We start from the raw sequence: 20,449 nt of genomic DNA on the forward strand, positions 1-20,449 counted from the left end.
AGCTCCTTGAGGCTGGTCCTGATCCCAGGGAAAAACAGTAGCAGCTGAGACGTTGCATTTAAGGGATGGAGCTGCACAAACTGATTTTAATAGCAAAATGTTGGGAGAAAGTGATAGACTTTTTTGTGTCTTTTACACAATATATTCTGGTAACAGTTGTTTGATGTCTCTGGCTTGTGTCCTGTGGAGAGCAGTTGAGAGGTGTTTTAGAGCTTTACTGAGTAAGGGTGAACATGTACTTGATGGTGTGTTTCAGGTCCTGTTTTAAGGACTGAGAAATAATTTGTTACATGCAGAGGAATATTTACCTGTCTGAGACCTAACAAAATTGTTCTTATGAAACTATGAGTTGGTGTGAGAACAGCAAACTAGCAGGAAAATTTCATCTTGCCTCTGATACTTATCCAGTGCAAGCCATTTTGGTCAGAAGTTTCAAAAGTAGTCTCTTAGCATAGTATAATTTGTATCTGAAGATTTTTAATAACTTTGACTAAGTGTGTACATGCAGTTTTCTAAGATGAAAATGATTAATTGTAAATAAGAGGTTTGATTTAAAGATATCATTAGGATAACATCGTAATAGCTGCGTTAATATCATAGTGACAAACTTGTGTTCTTTGTATCCAAGAACAACAAGATTTAGATCTGCTAGAAAGAACACAGCTTCAGTGATATAATTTGGTAGGGAAGAGGAGTACTACCCTTCACAAATGAAAGATTAAGGACTTGAAGCCTATTATGTGACCATCTGCAGTTTTCTTATAAACCAGTGATATTTATATTTGAATATTTTAGAGAAAGATCTATGAGTAGATGCCTACCCTTTGGGCAGTGCAGTGGCCTTCTAGGATTGGAAAGCTGGGGGCTCCCAGTTGTCATAATGTGCCATCATTATTCAAAGAGGCAGGCAATGCAAAGTGTCACAGAGGAAACACTAATGATACAGCTTATTGCAATCCATGGCACATTAGATAATAGAGACCTTAGGATCAGGGAATTATTTTGCAGACTTCCTTGATCATTAATCACAGATACAGGGGAGTACATGAGAGAGCCTATATACAGCCTAGGAGAAAGCTACAGATGATGAAGAATAAAATAGTGCCTTTAGATTTATTTACGTGCTAGGCTGAGATCATAGGAGAATCACCTTCCTGAGCAGCAAAGCGTTTCTTTTGGTTTGTGCCCCAAATGTGGGTGGCAGGGGTGACTGGTTGGAAAGGACTGGTGCAGCATGGAAACCTGGCGCGGACGCCGGGGCGGTGGGATGCCGATACCTGAGCTGGATACAGCTCCAGGACATTATTTGAAGGACAGCCTGGCCTGAGTGGAGAAGTTTAATGTGTGATTATTTCAACAGTGTATTAACTAATACTTTATTAAGCTCAGAGTGGTAAGAAGGAAGCCATAGGGATTATTTTCCCCCTTGGGAAAATTTTCTCTGTATGTAGGACAATTTATTGTTTCCAAATATTATCATAATGTCCTTCATTATCAGCTGACATTTTTAGAAATCTGGCTGCAGCATTAATTTTATTTTACATGTATCCTAGGGCATGAGAATTGATGGAAGGCCTTGCCAGGAGAAAAAAAAACACATTAATTTTAGTCCTTTTTGCTGATGTCTTTGATTCTTTCATTTCTGTATTAAAAACTTATCATTTTAATCAAGAGACTGATAGACCTTCATATAAATTCGGCAACCTGACATCCATCAAAAGTAGAATTAGTAACAGGGATAAATAAGAATTTTTAAATAAAAATAGGTGTATGAGGGATTGCTGAAGAAAGGCGGAGGAAAATAAAGGTCTTAATTTGCAATCCATTCCAAGCATGCTGCCTCTAAAGGACTTAATTATCTAAATAACAAAGCTCTTTTTACAAGAAATGATTTATAAAAGCAGCAAGGTTCCTGGTACTTCGAGTGGTGTTCCTGCAATGAATTTACCACTTGAAAAAACAGCCATTGTTTGACATTTACTTATGTTTTTGAAGGAGAATAGATAGGGAAGGACCCTGTAAAGACAACCTTGTGGTAAGACAGGTGCTGCTGCCACTGCAGCCCTGGTGTTATTAACGGCAGCTGTAAACACAGGGGTGTAGCAGCGTGGATTGTTAAGCTCATTTTTTAAAAGCCCATTGACTGAAATGGGAGTACGATGGGGCTCCTTAGGTACAAGATTTTTAGCAGCTTTCTTGCCTGTGTAGTTTATAATGATGCAGAGAAGCCCCTAAGCTGTGATGTTCATTTCCAGAACTGGATTTGGGCACAAAGTCTTTTGCACTCATGGAGGGCAGTACCTCTGGGACTCAGTTTGGTAGGTGTAAAGCACAAGATCTGCAAGTGGTTTTAAACATTGCATTTCTCTGATAACCGGCACTGTTAAGAACTTTTTAGCTTTTGTGTTTTCCCTCCTCTATAAGCTACTCAGCTCTGTATATGGGCTCTTTTGTATATGCAGATAATGTCAATTCTTACAAGGCTGTAGAATCCAGTGAAAAGCGATTTCGTTCCCATGTGCAACTGCTGCCTGCAAACTGCTGGCTCCACGAAGAGAATGCAGTTTCACATTGCCTCCACACTCAGGAATAGCTAGTTTAGAAAAAAAGTCTGGTTCCATCTGTGGCAAGAAGAGCCTGTGCAACATGCCATGACCATTGGATAAACTGAAAGGATTAAATGGCCGAGGGAATGCATTTAAAAACTGACATTTCTTCTGGATGAGAAACGACAGAAGCTCTGATATTTTATAATTAGGCAAAACCAGGCAAGATTCGAACCAGGATCATGCATTCTGCAAAATGAGTATATGGTCAGAATGAGAGAAGGAAGATTTTTCATTTAAACGCCATTGCATTCTCACTTAATTTCTATTAGCAAACAGGACACTGTTAGTAACTTAAGCAGTAGGAAGCAAATACTCCCCTCTCCTTTCTAGACTGTTGCCTTCCATATGATGATTAATTTTGTCCACCTTTAATTTTCCTCTAAGGATTTAATACCTATTAGGGCAAGGGACATTGTGTCAGTGATTTAGCCTTTTATCAAAGAAGTTGTGATGTGTTTTGAAGATGTGCTGGTGCACGTGCAGTTTCTCCATTAGAGGGCAGATCAGGGGATCATCGTTTCCAGGCTTTGACCACATGCTGCGGAGGAGAGGCGCACACAGCCATCTTCGTCTTGCGAGGCAGAAAGGCCTACGGAGAGCTGATAGAAATAGGTCGGCTTCTCCCCATCGACAGCTCAGAGTTTTGATATAGCCCAAGCGTAACTGAAGAGAGGGAGTGCAGAGGTGCGTTTAGGAATCTCCAGTTTCCCACTGTGGATCTGGAGCTTCCTTCCTTCCGCCTGTCTGTCGTTAGTCCTGTTTGGCCACTTTGCTATCTCCTTGTGGTTTCACAAAGAAAAAAAGGAGATCAGCTGATGTATTTTAGAGGTGAAGGAGTCCAATTCAAAGCAGGATTGCCTCTTCTCTTTGGTGTAGCTGCCATGATTAGCTTCTGGCTTACAAATGGTACTAATAAGTCACCATGTTTCTAGGAGCCTTCAGTTTCATTATCTATTAATATTAAAGAAACAGAACTCTGCTACGTCCCTCTTCTTTTTTTTTGTAAACAGCTTTTATTGTCTGTGAAAGAAATCATATTGAAAGCTCTAGAAACCTGAAATCCTTTCATCAACTTCAGATCAGATATATCAAGTCAACCTCAGTGTGAACTTCCAGTTCAATCTGGGATAAGATTCCTACAATGATCTGACTAAGCAGAGGTAAGTGTATTCCCCAGCCTGGTTTTGTTTGGGAACTCAACACATTTGGCACAAAACAAAGAATTTTGGGGGAAACTTTTATGCTGTTTTTGTGATAATCATTCAGTCATTATCTCTTTGCAGTTCTTTGCAAATACAGATGAGAGCTTTAGTCAAATTCTCATTCAAGAAGGCATCATCTTAAATTGAAATATAGTGGTTCTTTCTGCAGAAAAGAACTGAGTGTGGAGAAGGACCAATCTCCTGATTTATCTCTAGAGACAGGCAGGGAGAGAAAGAAAAGAAGAGTTTGTCTTCTCTAAATGCAGAATGCTTCTCTGGCTATGTTTATAAATGAACTAATAAGTCCTTATAAAGAGAAACTGAAATCCTTGTAAGGTGTTTCTTACACACAGCAAGCCTATGAATTTTAATAATATCAGGATATACAAATCTCCACCAAATAAAAAGAGGACTTAAGTGGGGTTTCTCATCAGAGCTACAATAATATTTTTCAAAACTTTCATTTTTGCTTAACTTTAGAATCCAGATGTTCTCTGAAACACTTCTTGAAAAACAGATTCACAGGTATCTAAAGCTGAAATACAACAGCTCCTAAACACCTGCATTGCATTTATTATAAGGCTTATCTGAAGTTGAGTTGTAGTTCTCCCTGGGCCTGATTGAAACCCTATGAAAATCAGGGCAAATGTTTCCACTGTATTGAGTATGCTTTGGATCAGGCCCAGTAATTTCACTTGCTTGTTGACTGTAGCATCACAGATGGCTCAAACCAGCCCAATTCTGGGGTAATCCGGTCCTTTAAGCTTCTCTCTGCACCTGCGCTTCTTAATGCACAAAAACATAGTGCTGGTGAGTTACATCATGGTGCCTGTACTGATGCCCATAATGTGCCAAAAGCCTCTGGTGCAATTTGACCTTTTATTAGGAAAACTTTGGAGGGAATAGTGTCAAAAATAAAGATTGGATTATGCTTGATACCTTTTCTCTAAATGTAAAAGTGCTTCAAAGAAGAATTTAATCTTCACTATCATCTCAAGTGCCTGCCAATTTGGAGACCTCTTGCTGGCCTTCTGCTGTATGGTCTATGCACACTGACACATTTTGGTTTAAAAAAAAAGCTGTGATGTATTGGGTGAGGTATTTTCAATAAAATTTGAGGGAACATTAATGCCATTAAAAAGCACAGCAAGCCCTTATCTGAAACACTACATACATTTAGTCATCCATGTTTAGAAAGGTGGAGTCCAAGTGGAATCAAGTCGGAACAGATATGGGGAAGCATGGCTTGTATTAATGGAGGAGATTACAAGGGCCTGTCTTTGAAGTAATCCAAAGAGAGACAAATAAAATTAAGGGACATGCCAGGGAGGGATTAAGAGCTATTAATTGAAAGTTGATTTGAGGACAGCTTTCAAACAAAGTAAATTTTTCGGCCTTTTTTCAACAGCTAGTTCAAAAAGGGAGTAGCCCAAAAGCAAGTAGTTGTCAGTTTAGTTGCAATGATCAGCTGAACTAAAACATACACTCAAATGTACCAGCCATTAGCTGTTTGACAGACTTGGCAGAGAGGAAGTAAACTGGATTAGAGCAGACAGAGAGAAAAACCCTTTGGCAGTAGATTTGCTAATGAAAAAAATAACTTCAGAATGACTGGGTGGTAAAATCCTAATGCAGATCAGATGGTAGTTTTCATTTCAGTCAAGGAGTCAACATAAACTCTCATGTGCTTTATAGATTTTTATCCTAACTAAATAGCTCACGTAAAAACAACACAGGTTTTAATTTTCACTGAATTTTCACACTGAATTAGCTATCTAGATGAAGCATATTTTATCTCTTTGTGAAGATAAACTCTTTGTAGTGCCTTCAAATAAGGACAAGAGATTTGGCATGTTTATTTCTAACCATCACACACAGTATCTTTTCTTTCCAGCAGAAGTAACTACCAGTTTCAATGGAGAATTCTTCTAAATAAAACAGTGAGAAAACTGTAGCTATTGAAGGAAACTCCCATTACCTATGCTGGTACTTTATGTCCTCTCTGAATAACAGAAGTTCATGGCTGAAAAGTTTTGAACATTGTATAGGAATCAAGTTCGCTACATCTTAAAAATAGATTTCTACTATTAAAAGGGTAATAATCTTTCTCCCTTTCACTCTAGGAATTCCAAAGGAATAGGCTATTGTGTGAAAGAGAAGCCATTTACTTGGTCACTTCATGTGCAGCTCAAGGAGAAAAAAACCCAAAACATAAGGAAAAGCAGAGTATATCTACTGCAAATGGTCTTAATATTTAGACCTGCTCAGTGTCTTGCTGACACTTGGGAGACCAAGCTGAATGGGAGATTTCAGCTGCATGTTCTGGCAGGGCTGAGAAGAACTTGTCTCTACTGAGCTGCTGCCATAGGATGGCACTACAGAACTCTGTGATGGCTTTTCTTATATGGTCTTGCCTTTGTAGTGGTGACAGTAACTTCATCAACACTAGCATCCTCATCAATCTTCCATTTTGCTGTTAACATCTATACCAATTTTAAAAAATCACAAGCCTCCTTACTAACAACTGCTGAAATTCTAATGACTTTTAAAAAAAGTTTGCTGGTTTACACTCCAGCAAGCTGAAGGAAGGTTATACTGTTCTTCACATTTTATTAGAGCATTACAAATGCTGTTTTGCTGAATTCTTGTGAAGAAGCTTGTCTATCTTTTCCATAAACAATTAGTTTCCCCAAACACTGGATGCAGTTTCATTAAAGCTTTGTTATACTGTCTCTTTTATTTCACACTAGTTGAGTTTACGTGTGGAATTCATTTCTTCTATGCTGCTGATTTGCAAACAAAACAGATTGCTAATTTGACATGGACAAGAAAATTGGAAACTGAGCTGACATGAAATATTTGACTGCTTCCAAGTGTTTTGTTGTACATGCTAGAAAACATCTGTACAGTAAGGTGTGTTAATCAGAGGCTGGTGTGTCATTGTGGAAATGGAGTCCCTTTTAATGTGATTCTGAAGTACTGACCACATCACCACAACTGTGCTGTTGTAACTTACCTGTAGTATACATTACTACATTTTCCATTTCACTGACTTTCATAGCCTGGTTAGCTGACTCCTACTCATAGACACATGAAAATATACACACAAAGGAAGATTTTTGATTTTTAATTTATGGAAACTTTTGAAATTGCCTTTTCCTTATCTTCCTTTCCTATCATTCTGGTGGACTTACTGTTTTTAAATTCTTGCCATGTCACTATAAATCACAAATCTTCTTTCTTGGCTAATCCATATGTTCTTTGATTCGGTGGCATAAAGTATAGTTTTGTAATATTTATATAGTCTGCCTTACAATGATCAACTTCAGAATAATTTCTCTAATGCTAACATCTCTCACTTGAAAATCATGCCAGGTTTCTCCAGCACTGCCGGCATGTGATTATTATTATTTTTCAGTCTGGTCCGAATCTTTTCAGGCTGCGGTCAGACCCACAGAGAGTAGAAAATATAATTTCTGATGATGGCAACCTCTATTGTGCTACCCCACAGAGCTATTAGCTATTTGAAGAGATGATGACTATCAGTGAGGTGGGTGGGTGAGGAAGATGAGGGAAAAAATGATTCTTAACTGGCTGAAGTCAGTAACAGTCTTTCTTGACCTCTAGATCCATGGTACTACAGCTCAGCCTGTAGCTTCCATTCAAAGAATTTTCCTTTTACACAGGAGGGTCCCCCACCAATCTATTCAAATTTCATTTCAGAGGAGAGTTGACTCTAAATGATCTTTGTGATCAGGGTCCTTCCTTTGTGTTCTGCTAGGAATACAAACCTCTTTCTTGCCACTTAAAATAGGCTACTTTCACCCTAGTTTTTAGCATTGTTTTTTCCTGTTGATTCTTTCTCCAGCTTAATGCTCTTAATTACGTACTGTTGTGAAGATTACACAGCAAAGTAAAAGAGAATGATCTGTTATCTGCACTTTCTATTAAGTAACAGCAATCTGCAGGAGGTGCAGTCTATAATTGCTATGAAGGAACTGTACCAAGTGCTGAATGAAGTATTAGTCTAGTTTGTTAATGACTAGGTGCAGAATGTTTCTCTGTCTGGTTGTCTTCATAATTTTGCATAAATACCAGACTACAATCTGATGACCCTTGTGTAGGTTCTTGCCTGCAGGCAGTGGCTGGCCCCACAGTTGTGCGTGGCTCTTTCTGTTGTTTTATGTTCCATGAGATGCATGGCTTTGGTCCAGGGAGAGGCTTTTTGAAAGCTGCCACAGCTACAACTGAAAAAGAAAGTCTTCCAGCCAAAGGACCTTCCTACATAAAGGATTTCACAAGGGGGCATCCAAACCAGCCATGAAGAGCTTATCAATTGGCTGGATTAGATACTTTTGGAATTAGACTCTCTCTTGCCTGCACTTGCGCTCTGTTCCCGTTAGCTGTATCGCTTTCTTACCACTGCAGCCCTTCGCTATCTTCCCCGCTTGCTGCCCACCTCCTCTTGCTTTCCTTCTTCTACTAGTTGCACTCATCTCCTCTACAGTCCCATTCGCTTCACCTTTGCTACCCTGGACTCGCTCGCTGCTTCTTTTAGCTTTATAATGAAACACAGTTAAAAGAAAGTATATGTTGCGTGGCATCAAACTGATGCTTTGATCATGGAGTCAGTCTTCTGTTCCTACCCGCAATGGAAACCTGTCATACACTTTTCCACTGATTTAACTAAAAGCAGCAATGCCAGAACTGGATACACCAGTTTTGTTTTGTTCTCTTTTGCCTGTTTTCTCCTTTCCCATTATAAGCTCTTAAGGGCAGGGATTCTGGCATACATAAATTTGAAAAAATAACAGCAGGGAGATGGTCATGTTGTGAGCCTGGCTGTGACAGAGTAGGTTCGCACTTGGAGGACTCAGGTCATGAGGAGACTAAGCCCTGTTTGTCTCCCTGCTCAGAGCAGCCAGCCAGTTCTCCTCTTCTCTGCCATTTCTTGTTCTCCTTCTCTCCCCACACTTCTGCAAACACCTGAGAAATTAGTCACTTTTTAGGTCAAATTTACTTGAAATGCTGAATGTTTCTAAAGATTAATTACTGGCCTGGGTCTCCAGTGGGTATCATTTTCCTTTCATTTGGCTGCTGTGGCTCTGAAGAGCCAAATTGCCTCAGTATATGCGTCATTTGCAGTCCCTGTTGCTGTGAGTCACCAGAGCTGAAAAAGTGACTTAACGTGTATCATGCATGTTTTTCACATAGCACAAGTAAAAATGTGTTCTTTTCTAACTGTGACACCCAAGTAAACTCCTACATTGGGAGAACACAGGAACTTCTCTGCTGTAATACAGAGTGGATTTAGTATTTCGGAAATACAAGGGAATACGCTACTTGTTCCTTTGCAATTATCTTAGGATAAGCCAAATGGTGGGAGAACTGGTCATTTGAGATATTTAGGTCAGAGCCCTGCAGGCACAAATAAACCTTAATGGCTCTGATCAGCCTCAGCTGGGGCCTTTCTTACACCCCTGCCCATTTAAGCACGGGTCTCCTGGGGGGCTAAGGATGGTTAGGGACAGCAAGGTCTACTAGTACCACCAGGATCCTGATAATTTAGTAAGTAATTTCTGTTGTTGTTTTGTTTTGTTGTTCTCCTCTCCAATAACAGTTTTGAAAATAGCTATACATTTCCTATACTGTGTGCTGACTTACTGAGTTTAATGCCTGTCCCCCTCCACATCCTCTCATGCATGAACTGGGTATTGTGCGTGTCCTAGGTGGTGAGCCTTTGCAACTATTGCTGCAGAAATCCCATAATCAGAAAGTAGATGAGCCTTTTCAGCTTATATTGGACAGTAGATAAGTCTTTGAATTGCTGCGTAGCTCAGGGAAGATAGAGTAAATAGGCAGATATTTTTCTAGTTAATGCTGGGGGTTTTTTTCCTCTATTCCTAACGCCCATAGATAAATGTATCTGTTTTGTTATGTACAATCTATTGCAATAAGCTTATGAAAACACAGGTTAGTGTTAAGAGAACATTTAATGTTAGAGTTAGCAACAGCAAATGTAATACTCAAATTTCTTTGCGTTCAATCTGGGTTTTAAAAAGATAAGTAAGCTATCATGTCATACCTGCAAATAGTTTTTTCTATAATTTTCATGGACTATGGTTAGCGTGGCTATTTATTATGGCACTTATGTAATCATGGCATGGTATCTTCTGGCCACAGCTTTTGTATTTTAATGCTTTTTATTTTCTTGTCTGTAATTTTACCTATTGGACTTTAAAGTGTAGACACTAAGGAGTTGGTGAATTGACAGACTCTTTTTGCTTTTGTGTTTTCCAAGGTGTTGCCTGGTATTTTGGACAGGGCATCTCTTTCTCAGTTTCTATGTTAGGTGATGCAAGGTATCAAAAGAGAAGATAAAGTCTGAGTTCGAAAAACCAGTCAGGTTGGAGGAGAACCTAATAAAGACTCTTCTGTGCTCCCTCTGCAGTTTTAGCTATTTTGGTTATCTGGTAGTAATGGTAAGACTGAGACACAAGGGAGAAAGTGGGGAAGATGTGTCGTTATGTGTCTGAGGGTCAGAAATTAAAGTCTCTGTAACCTTTCCAGTGCCTAAATCAGGCTGTAACAGTGATACCCTGTCATTAGCTCCTATCTAGCTACAGAGTTGCAAGTTTCCATGTTATACTTGAATCCAAGTGTACATGTTTTGTGGTGGCTGTTCAAACTAGTGCTACAGCAGCAGTTGTCTGGGATGGTTTACTACTAAAATCCATTTTCACATTTGTCTCAGTCTCATGTGCTATCAGCCCTGCTCCTCCCAGTGCTCCTGCAGCTTGAGAAAATGGTAGGCAGTAAAACTATCTGTCCTGTCAGAGACTGCTAGGAAAAACTAAAATGACAGCTAGAGCTTACCCCCCCCCCCCTTTTTTTTTTGTGTGTGTGTGTCTCCATGCCATCTGTTGTCAATTGCTGTTTCTGTTTCCTACCTCTTGCCTGCCCTCCTAGATCTGTAAATCTGCGTGTTGTAGTAGTTATACTGGTGTTAAGTGTGACTTAGCCTTAAAACAGAATCAGCCCTTCTCCTGGTAAATAGCTGGTCTGCTCTATTGTTTAATTGGATGCATCCTGTAGCACTCAACTTTTAAAATTTTATAATTTTTTATTAAAAGGCATCTGAAAGCATCTGCAGTTAAATTCAAAGTGCTGATCTCCACAAACTTGGAACTGCCTACAGCTTTTATTACAAATACTTGTTGGGGAAAATTATTTCCACTGTTAATGGAGGTGGATAAGAGGCAAAGCTGTTGTCACAGTTCAACAGGCACAGAAAATTGTTTGTCTGTTTTTCTTACTGTTGTTACTTTCATTAAAGCAACGCTCTCAATGGAATATCTAAGTAGTTGTAACACTTGCCAAAGGAATGATATTTCTTTATTACAGTGTAAATCAACTCTAAGCACATTTCTGAGTATAAACACAAATAAGATGCTTCACAAAACCCCCTAATGTAAGTTGAATTTTCTGGTGTTACATTTTGAGCAGAGCATGTGTGGAAGTCATAAATAGGGGACCAAATTTTATTCCAACTTCTCCTCTGGCCTGAAGCCAGAATTGCTCCTTGTGCTGGGGCTACCTGTGCCCCAGCTGCTTGGGCTGGTGGTGGGACACCAAGGACCTCTGAGAAGGCACTTCATGAGGCTGCATTATGAAGGATGGTTTGGGGAATGGGAGGAGGGAAGTCTGCTGGGATCGCACAGCAGCAGCTCACTGTCTTACTCTCGCAGGCACCATGTTTTATAAAGCCTTTTATGAACTTGCTGTGAATTTACGAGTTTGTGTGCCTTTTATGAACTTGCAGAAATTGCAAGCAGGCTTTTGGATCCCAAGGTTTCTGTGTCTAGTTGACTAGCCTAGTCCATTTTATTAGCTGGTACTTTCAATTTATCAAATCTCCCCTTTTGAAACAGAAAACTCTCGTTACCAGTATTAATCCATTTTATTTCTCTTTTCCTTTGAGAAATTTTGAATTACTCATTCTAAAATTATCAGGCATGGGCTCAGGCTGGCTCCAGGGCTGTGGCAGGGCAGAGTGGCTGGGGACCCTGGGAGCTTTCTTTCCTTCCAGCACTTGCTGTGCAAGGCTGGGAGGGAGGGTATACTCCCTCTTGCACCAGGAGAGCAAATTGCTGGGATCTGTGTTTCTGCCCTCCTGTGCTCATAGGTATTCTCCAACTGATATAATTAAAAACCTAATCATGGGAGTTCAAGATAGAAAAGATATATTAGATAATATCATTCACTGCCTTGGGGCCAGCACAAGATTGTTTCCTGTAAAATAGTTCACTGACTTCAGGGGAAGTTGAGGTCTATAAGCAACATGCAGGCTCAGGCACTTACTGAAGAGCTGCAAGGCTTGTATATATATCTTTATTAAAACTTTTATTAAAAAAAAGAAAGGCATTTCCATGCCCACTCGCTCTTGCAGATTTCAGCAGTGCTACCTTATTTTTCTGTGATAAAAACACATTTATTAGTTTTGTATGTTCAAAGAGAAGTAGAAAAAAGTCATAAAATAACAAAAAAAGAAATTGGAAATTGGGAAATACTTGGCATTATTAACTCAGTGGAAGCCTTCAGGTGGCTTGGAGTTTCACCCAAAGCCTCATCCTTTTTCCAGCTTATTTCACTTAAACATAATAGCTGTAAAAGGGACTTACTTTGTCCATCTTATCTATAATCTTACAGAGGTGGCATATAATCTGTAAATATCTTAATTTTCAGGGTAAATGAGTGTTTTCAGTTATGACCAACATGGAGCCCCAAGCTGTTTTAGTAGTCATAGCCATAGACAGAAACAATAGACACTGGCTGCTCTCTGAAAATCATTTGGAGTTAACCAAATGATTTTTTTTTTTAAATTTATTTTCCTCTCTGTCCTTAAGTTACAAATCTTCAAGAAATACACTTTGTCTCCCTTTCTGTCAACCATGGTGTAAGCTGTGATCCTATATCAGTCTTTACAGTAAATATTGCTGTGCAAGCTATCCTAGATCTTGCTGATGTGGAGTTGTGCCCAAGCTATGGTATTGTGTCACACCAGACTGAAAAATATATTCAAATCCCTATCGAGTCCTGGCAGTCCCAGGTGCTCTTTCAACATCTTGCTTCCACATCTACCCACTCTTGGGTATTACAAAGTGCCACACCACCTTCATGCAGCAATGGTGCTAAGATTTCTGTATAGCCATAGTCACCAATTAACCTCTGGGCTAAAATAGCGAGGTACTTCTCTTTTGTCCAGATGGAAAAAAGATTTCACGAGGCATGTGTAATCACCCAATGCAGCCTGTAAGTCACATACTGAGAAGTGCTCTTTCATACCTACCAAAGTTTGATTGTTACTAAAGTTTAAAAAAGAAACAAGAAACAATAAAACACCTCTGCTCTGAGCAACACCAAGGCATCTTGCTGCAAAGTCTGGATTAAATGGGTGCAGCCACAAAACCCTTTGGGTACCCTGGTGTTGTCAAAGTCCCTGGCTCTGTGGTTCTGCTGAGATGCTCTAAGCAGCAGTGCTATGTAGTGTGGTGTGGGTACATGAGGGAAAGTAGCCTGAGGACCAGATTAGGGGTAGATGTAAGAAAGTCATAGGATGTGTGAAAATGAGGAGGATTCCTTCTCCTCAAGGAACCTGAAAAAATTAGCAACTTAAAGTATCCATCTTTCTATGTGGAATGATGTAGGGAGAATAGTATGTTTAAAACTTTGCATATTCTCAGTCTCACTGAAGCTTAAGAATGATAAATGATTTGCAGTAAATTACTTCCATCTCGCTACAAGGCAAAGCCAGCAAACTGAAAGTTTGTCTCTTCTAAAGTATTATTGTGACTGGGATGCTAAGTGCAAGGCCAGAGGTTTCAGGTAAAGTAATATTGTGGTTAAATGCTGCCTCTAAGTGCTTGCAATGAGACTGTCTTTGAAGATAGCTGTAGGCAGACCCAGTGCTCCTATCCTTTCCAACTTGTATGATGCAAATTGGTGTATGGGCTCTGAGGCTCCATCATACAGCAGGACCAAAGGAGAGCTGTGGCTCCCCTATGTAGTACAACTTGGACTTGATTTCTTTTCATGTTGAGGTGGAGGGTTTGACTGCTGGTGGAAAGAGTTCATCTGGATCATCAGCCTGTAATTTATATACTAAGCAGCTTCCTCCCATAATCAGCAAAATCTGATTGTTACGAAAGTTAAAATAAGTGCCTCTGCTGTGAGCAACAGCAAAGTGTGACACCGGAATGGCTTGCCACTTACTAATGCTTAATCTGCTATGTGTCAGGGGCAAGTTAAGGCTTAGAAATCAAGCCTATTAACTGAGAAAACTTATCTTATTACCTGGATCATTTCCTGCAACCCGACAGACCAAAAATATCACAGTGAAGCAAGGATTCATGACCTTTATAATTTGTTGTCATTGCATGAAATTAATAACCCTGGTATACGTACAGCACTGGAATTACACAGAGTTTTTCTCCCTTTTCTTTTTAATTAGCTCAGAGATTCAAGTTGTTGGAGTAACTTCATTCAAATCCATTTACAGGTTGTGTACAAAAGGAGGGATTAGAAATTATTGCTGTTTAGAGTAACTTTAGCCTAAGTAAGTCCCTTTGTGGCAGTCTAAATAGTAATGGCCATGCAAGTGTGTTACAAAGTCACTCTCAAAACTTTTTGAAAATACTGCCAGTATCTGTTGGAAATTTTCAGCTTGCTTCAGTACTATTGTAAAAAGTAGCCTGAAAAAGTTATTTCTTTGTTCTCAACTAGGAACTCATAGAATATTTAATATTGTACTTTGCTTGTAAGGGTTTTTTCTTTTGCAAATATGTTGAAGAAAAGTCTCCTTTCTGAGGCAGTGGTATGCTGAGTAGTATCAGCTAGGAGTCTGGGCTAAAAGGCTCCTGGCTACTTGCATAAGTTGCCTTTACAGATGGTGGTGATAAAAAAGCAGAACTTCGAGATGCTACAGTACCAACAGAACCAAGTTAGAAACTTTGAGCCATATCTTAATGACTCTGAAAACAATGGAGTCAACATCTGTGTTTGTTCCAAGACAGAAAAACTCCAGAAGTTTCCAACAAGTCTTACTGGGTTCAAAATTTCTGCTGTTCAAATGGGCACGCTGAAAGAATAAAAACTGGCATACACCTTGCATGGGTTATAGTAAACTTATATATTGAGGTTGGCTTAAGACAGACACTAACTGAAGCTGTGAAGGAACATTTTACTATTAAACTTTGCATTTTTATTAGCTTTAGTAAAAGGATAAAATGGGAATAATCTGGACCAAATAAAGGACTGAAACCACATAACTGCAGGCTCTAAGAAGCAAGATGATTTCAAGTGAATTCAGTGGTGCTGTCTAGGATTAGACAGACATATGAGTGAAGTCTTCAGTTCTGTTGTGAACCTCTTCTTCTCTATGAAATATCACAGTGCTGCTAGAGGCACCACTATAATGGCTGTGTCAACCAAGAAAAGGTATGATTGAGTCTTCTGTGGTGCTGGGAATGCACAAAGCTCTGGGAAGTCCTTGAGGTTTCAGGCCTTCAAGTGCAATGAAGGTTCAACTCGGTGTATTTGTTAGTTGTTCATGTTACACTTCCGTCAGGTGGTAATCTTCGGCTGTAGACCCTGTCCATGCCAGCTGGAGCTTCAGACTGTACATCCCAAAGCAGGTACAAGTCGAGCATTACCATTTAGGGTTTAACTATGCTGTTGAAGTTTAACATGAAAGCAGAAGGACCAAAAATCAATTTAGGCTAAGTTTTATTCATGAAGTACTGTCTTTTGGATTGCCCCAGCAATTAAGTTTCCTGTGTCTGCCTCTATTTCCTTTTCTCATCTTTGTAAAAGACTCCCTGACCTGTTTTGGAGCTGACCTGACGTGTCTGCTGGGGTGAGAAGAAGGTGAGTACACAGGAGAAAATACAGTCCCAGAGGAGATGTGGGAGGGGAAGGGGAGTGAGAGAGGGGCAGGCTTTGAAACCACATGAATCCATCATATAGTACTGAACAAATTGCCGTTTGTTTTGGCCTGGGAACTTTTGAACTTTTGAAATATGGGCACACGGTCTCCATAGTATGCAGTCTAATATGAGCGATTGTGTAGGTTCCTGCATATAACGTGCAGCAAACCCAACATGTGTATGTCTTGACCATCCAGATGTAGCATGTGCAGGAGATGATAAGCAGTGTCTCATTTCCTCTGTGCATGCTCCGCATAAAAGAATGCGTGTATAGGGAGCTTCTTGTTGTCTTAACACCCTATCAAAGGTAGCATTGAGAGTGTCCCAACACTGAGGGAGGAGAGGAAAAAGCTTGGATCCATCAAGGTGCTGGATATCCTACCTTTGAGCTTCCTACTAAATCTGTGCCCACTACATTGTTCCAGCCTGAGGAAAGAGTCCTCGTGCTTCCATGCAGAAATCAAATATCTCATACCTGGTTAGACCTTGTAAATCAAATCCTGTGTTTTCCAAGTGTTTTATCATTAGAAACTTTCCACGAAAAATACTTCTGCTTCAGCCACTTTAGTGTTATATTTTTTAACTAAAGGACTCGCTATGATTTTTTTCAACACTAAAAAAAGCATGAAGAAAATTAATTTTAGGAGGTCTAAAAAAGCTTAAATGATTGAAGAAGTGGTACTTGGAAGAAATCAGAGGCATTTGGGAAAAATTGCCGTAAAAATAATCTGAACCATGCAGTAGTGTGTAGATTCTAGGTACTACAAACTACCAAAATCCTGCCAACACCTCAGCACGCTTCTGTCCCTTGCATGGTCTGCACAGTCAGTAGGAAGGGTTGTCTAGGGCTTTGCTGAACCCACATGGCTCAGTCAGATTGTGGGTCGTGTCAAGAGCTAAGAGATACCTTTGAAAGGAATCACAGAACATTTCTGTCTATTACATACAATACCTAAAAGAAAAGGCTTGAGTCTGTAAGTGTTACTGTAGCACCAATCAGTAACAACAATAATAAAAGCAAGTCTTTTAGAAATAATGAATATGTAAGAGCAAGGAATTAAAATGAAAATCAGTAGGTAAGCCCAAATACAACAGACTCTGCCATATGCATGCTATAATTTACACTCTCCAGGATTTGTTTACATATTTATCAGCTTACGTTGACACTTAGGTGAATATATATACACACAGAAACATATGCAAATAATCATACATTCATTTAGAACTACAAGAGGGACTTCCATTATGTAGAATAGCCAAGAGAGTCATGTGCTGGCAATCAAATTCTAAACCCCTGGCTACTGCGAAAATATAAAGGAAAATGAAATCTGTAGAATCATGAGGAGTTGGGACATTTCTTCTGAGTTATCTCAGCAAGACAAAAGCTGTGGACATGGTGAGACTAGTGTTGCATAGGATCTAGGATTTTCACATCTGGGTTTTGTTGCTGTTGTTCTGAACTTAAATTAAATTCAGAAATAAAAACATCTTTCTGGAAATTAAAAAATAAAAAAGATTTTGGGAAGGCCAAGGACATCTTCTGCACTTCCAGGTTGTCAAAGGAGACAGTGAGTTTGTTACATGCCTAGCTTGCTGGTTAATTAGTGGTTGTTCACTTTCAGTAATGTGTTACACTGAAGATCTGCTGAAGTGGAGACTTAAGCAGGCTGAGGAGGTGGGATGCTTACAGCCCAGGAGATGTGCAGCCAGGAAGCCAAAGGGTCTAGAAATAAGTATGGTTTTGCCTTAAGCTATAAGCCGGTTTCTGTTATGCAGATCTGGCAGGGTTAAGATAAAGCCTGAATACTTTCATTCCTCTGTGCCCTCTGAAAATGAAGAAATAATTGGATGGAAGTAGATTTGAATCTATTACCCTTTGACGAGTACCAGGATTTGTGCATGTGTTTGTTTTAAAGTGAGTTCATACCACTAGTCAGCTTTCTTCCTGACCATAAATTCTTTTTAGAAGAAAGTGTATTGCAGGATTTGTTCTGATCCTCAAGATGCTGGCTGTGAAGAGATCATAACAATTCAGACCTGGCACTGAGGCATCCTGCTTCTGCCACCTTCTATTTTTGGATTTTCAGATTTTCCATAATATCAGTGGTAAATATTTTAGTGCACAATATTCCAATGAAGCATCATCATCAGTTCCTCCAAAGGAAGAAGATATGTCATGCTATGTATTACTTGTATCTAGAGCTATATGAAATCTGCTGCTTTATTCAGGAAAATAGTTACCTATTTCTCAATAGGTTCCATAAGCCATTTTACATTTTTAAGGGTTGACTCTGTGGGCCTTTGAACTTTGGCTTTTGAAATGTTGAGGGGAGAAGAAGTTAAAAACAGATTTCACATGCAGATCACAATGTTGATGTGTCATAGGCATAACCCATTTGCACTTAAGAGTAGAAGTGGTAAAAGATATGAATGGTAGCTTGTTTGTTGTTTTTTTGGTTTTGTTTTGTTAGTGTTTTTTTTGCTGGTACTCAAGGAAGAGGCAGTATGCAGCTCCTAATGCACTGAAATTTTAATTTTGGTTAAAGCCACTAGGTATTGCAATGTTATGACTGCTTTCATGCACTCACCTTCACCCTCACTAAAGCCCAACTTTTGTGAAATACACTTACCAGTGTCACTTACCTGTCAGGTGTAGTCACTTGCAAGATCTCAAACAGGCAGAATGACTAAGAATAAAATGTAGGAATTAAGGCAGGAAGAACAACAGAAATACAGAAAAAAAAAATCAGGTTTTTTCTACACAGGAAAATATCAGGTTTTCCACATCTCTGCCCCCTACCAAGAATAAAGGAGCATGGAGGAAGAACTTCACTTCTGAAATGCTTGAGGTGAAAGAAATCAAGGCAAGATGAGCACTCATTAACATATATGCTCAAGAGAAAATCATATGTTTTAATAACCAAAGGGACAATTATGATCACCTACCTTACAGACTACTGCCCGTAGTGTTTTGTGGGACAGTTTCCACACTGACTCACTGTTTCAGAGTGAAATAACTGATTTTTGAAAGATGTGCCATCTTCATTTCACAAATAAGCTTGTAGCATCAGTGACTCCCAGCTACTCTTCGTGAGCCTATGGTGTCAGTATCCTTCTCTAGTCTAATGTCATACCTATGCTGGCCCCTGTAGGTATTCCGAAATTAGCTCTAGATTAGGTGCTATGGTTATCAGACTTAGACAGTCTATAGCAGCATGGAACTCGGTGTGAAACCTTTACACCCTGTCAGGAAGCAGGGTAAAGACTGCAGGAGAGCTTTGCAATTGCTATCAATTGCCACAAGCACCTGGACCTCGATGACCTATGGAAGTTGATGTCACTGATTGTTGGCCTCTTATTAGTAGACTTAGCAGCTACAGTTTAAAGACACATTAAGGCAAATACCTCATATCTCTATTGTAATTAGCTTAGCAGCAAAATTGGCTGAGCGAGAGGAGATAACAACAAGGTCACATTTGTGATCAAATTTCTATGCTAACAGCACAAAATGTAAATAAAAATAATTATAAAGAACTCTCTTTGTCAAAGGGTGGCCAAAGATTAGCTTTCCAGCTCACATAATTTGGTCTAAAGTTACAGACTTGGAAAAAATAGGCAGCTGGTTTCATTTGGGAGTCACACGATACAGTTCTTCTGCAGCCTTTTCCCTGCCACAAATTTAGGCAAGCTTTGCATGAAACAGAAATAATACTTGCACTGTGCTTTTGAAGAGATTGTGGGCCAAGCCAAGAGAGCTGGAGTGGAGCAGGAGAGCCAAAGGATAGCACAAACCAATAATGAAAGCAACATGTGATATCATCTGGCCAGAGAAAGATGAGAACGGTGGTGGGATTTAATGGTTCATTTTGAAATACCCCTTGCAAAGAAAGGAATGTGTTCAGGGATTAGGATGGGGTCCTAGGAATTAGGAAAACGGGGTTTTATTTCTGACCTTGTCACGTCCTATCTGTGTGCTCTTGTATCAGTGCCTCAGTTTCCCAGCCCATGTAAGTACTCACTTCAAAGCTTTTCTGTGGGCTCCTGCATGGAGGCTTATAGCCTTTTCTGGGAATGCAGCTGAAAAGCTGAATGAGAGGGTGCCACTATTTTAACTGACTATTAAATGTTTTGTATTTCAGATTAAATGAAAAGCTAAATAGAGTGAGACTTCGGTACAAGCTGTTGAAGAAATGAGAAGAAAAAAACCCCACCTTTTCATGTTTTAAATCAATTCACCTTTCATAGGGCCCTTCCTGAGCACATCTAGCTCAAACATCTCTGACAAGCAGTCTGTAAAGCTTGATTTCAGCTAGCAAGTGTGTTGGGAATGGATGACCTCAGATCCATGAAACACAGATAATGTGGTGTCTGAAGTGAGCGTTATCATTGCTGCTACACAGTCGTGTCAGTGCTTTGCTGGGTTTGGAGCCTCTCACGGTACTGAGACCTCGTATTTGGGTCTGAACTGGGGAGGAAGGGAGGAGGAGGAAGAAAGAAGGAAACCATTAAAAGATTTTTGGAGTGGTGTAGCAAACAGACTCCTGTTTTAGATGATGAAGTCTTCTTATGAGAATGACGTCAAGGTAGGTAAGAGAGAAACGATGAATGGCATCTGGCAAAGAAGCCATTAAGGCCTGACAGTAGATGCAGAAGT

The sequence above is a fragment of the Buteo buteo genome, chromosome 19, assembly GCF_964188355.1.
Source record: "Buteo buteo chromosome 19, bButBut1.hap1.1, whole genome shotgun sequence".
In the NCBI taxonomy this organism is placed as follows: Eukaryota; Metazoa; Chordata; class Aves; order Accipitriformes; family Accipitridae; genus Buteo; species Buteo buteo.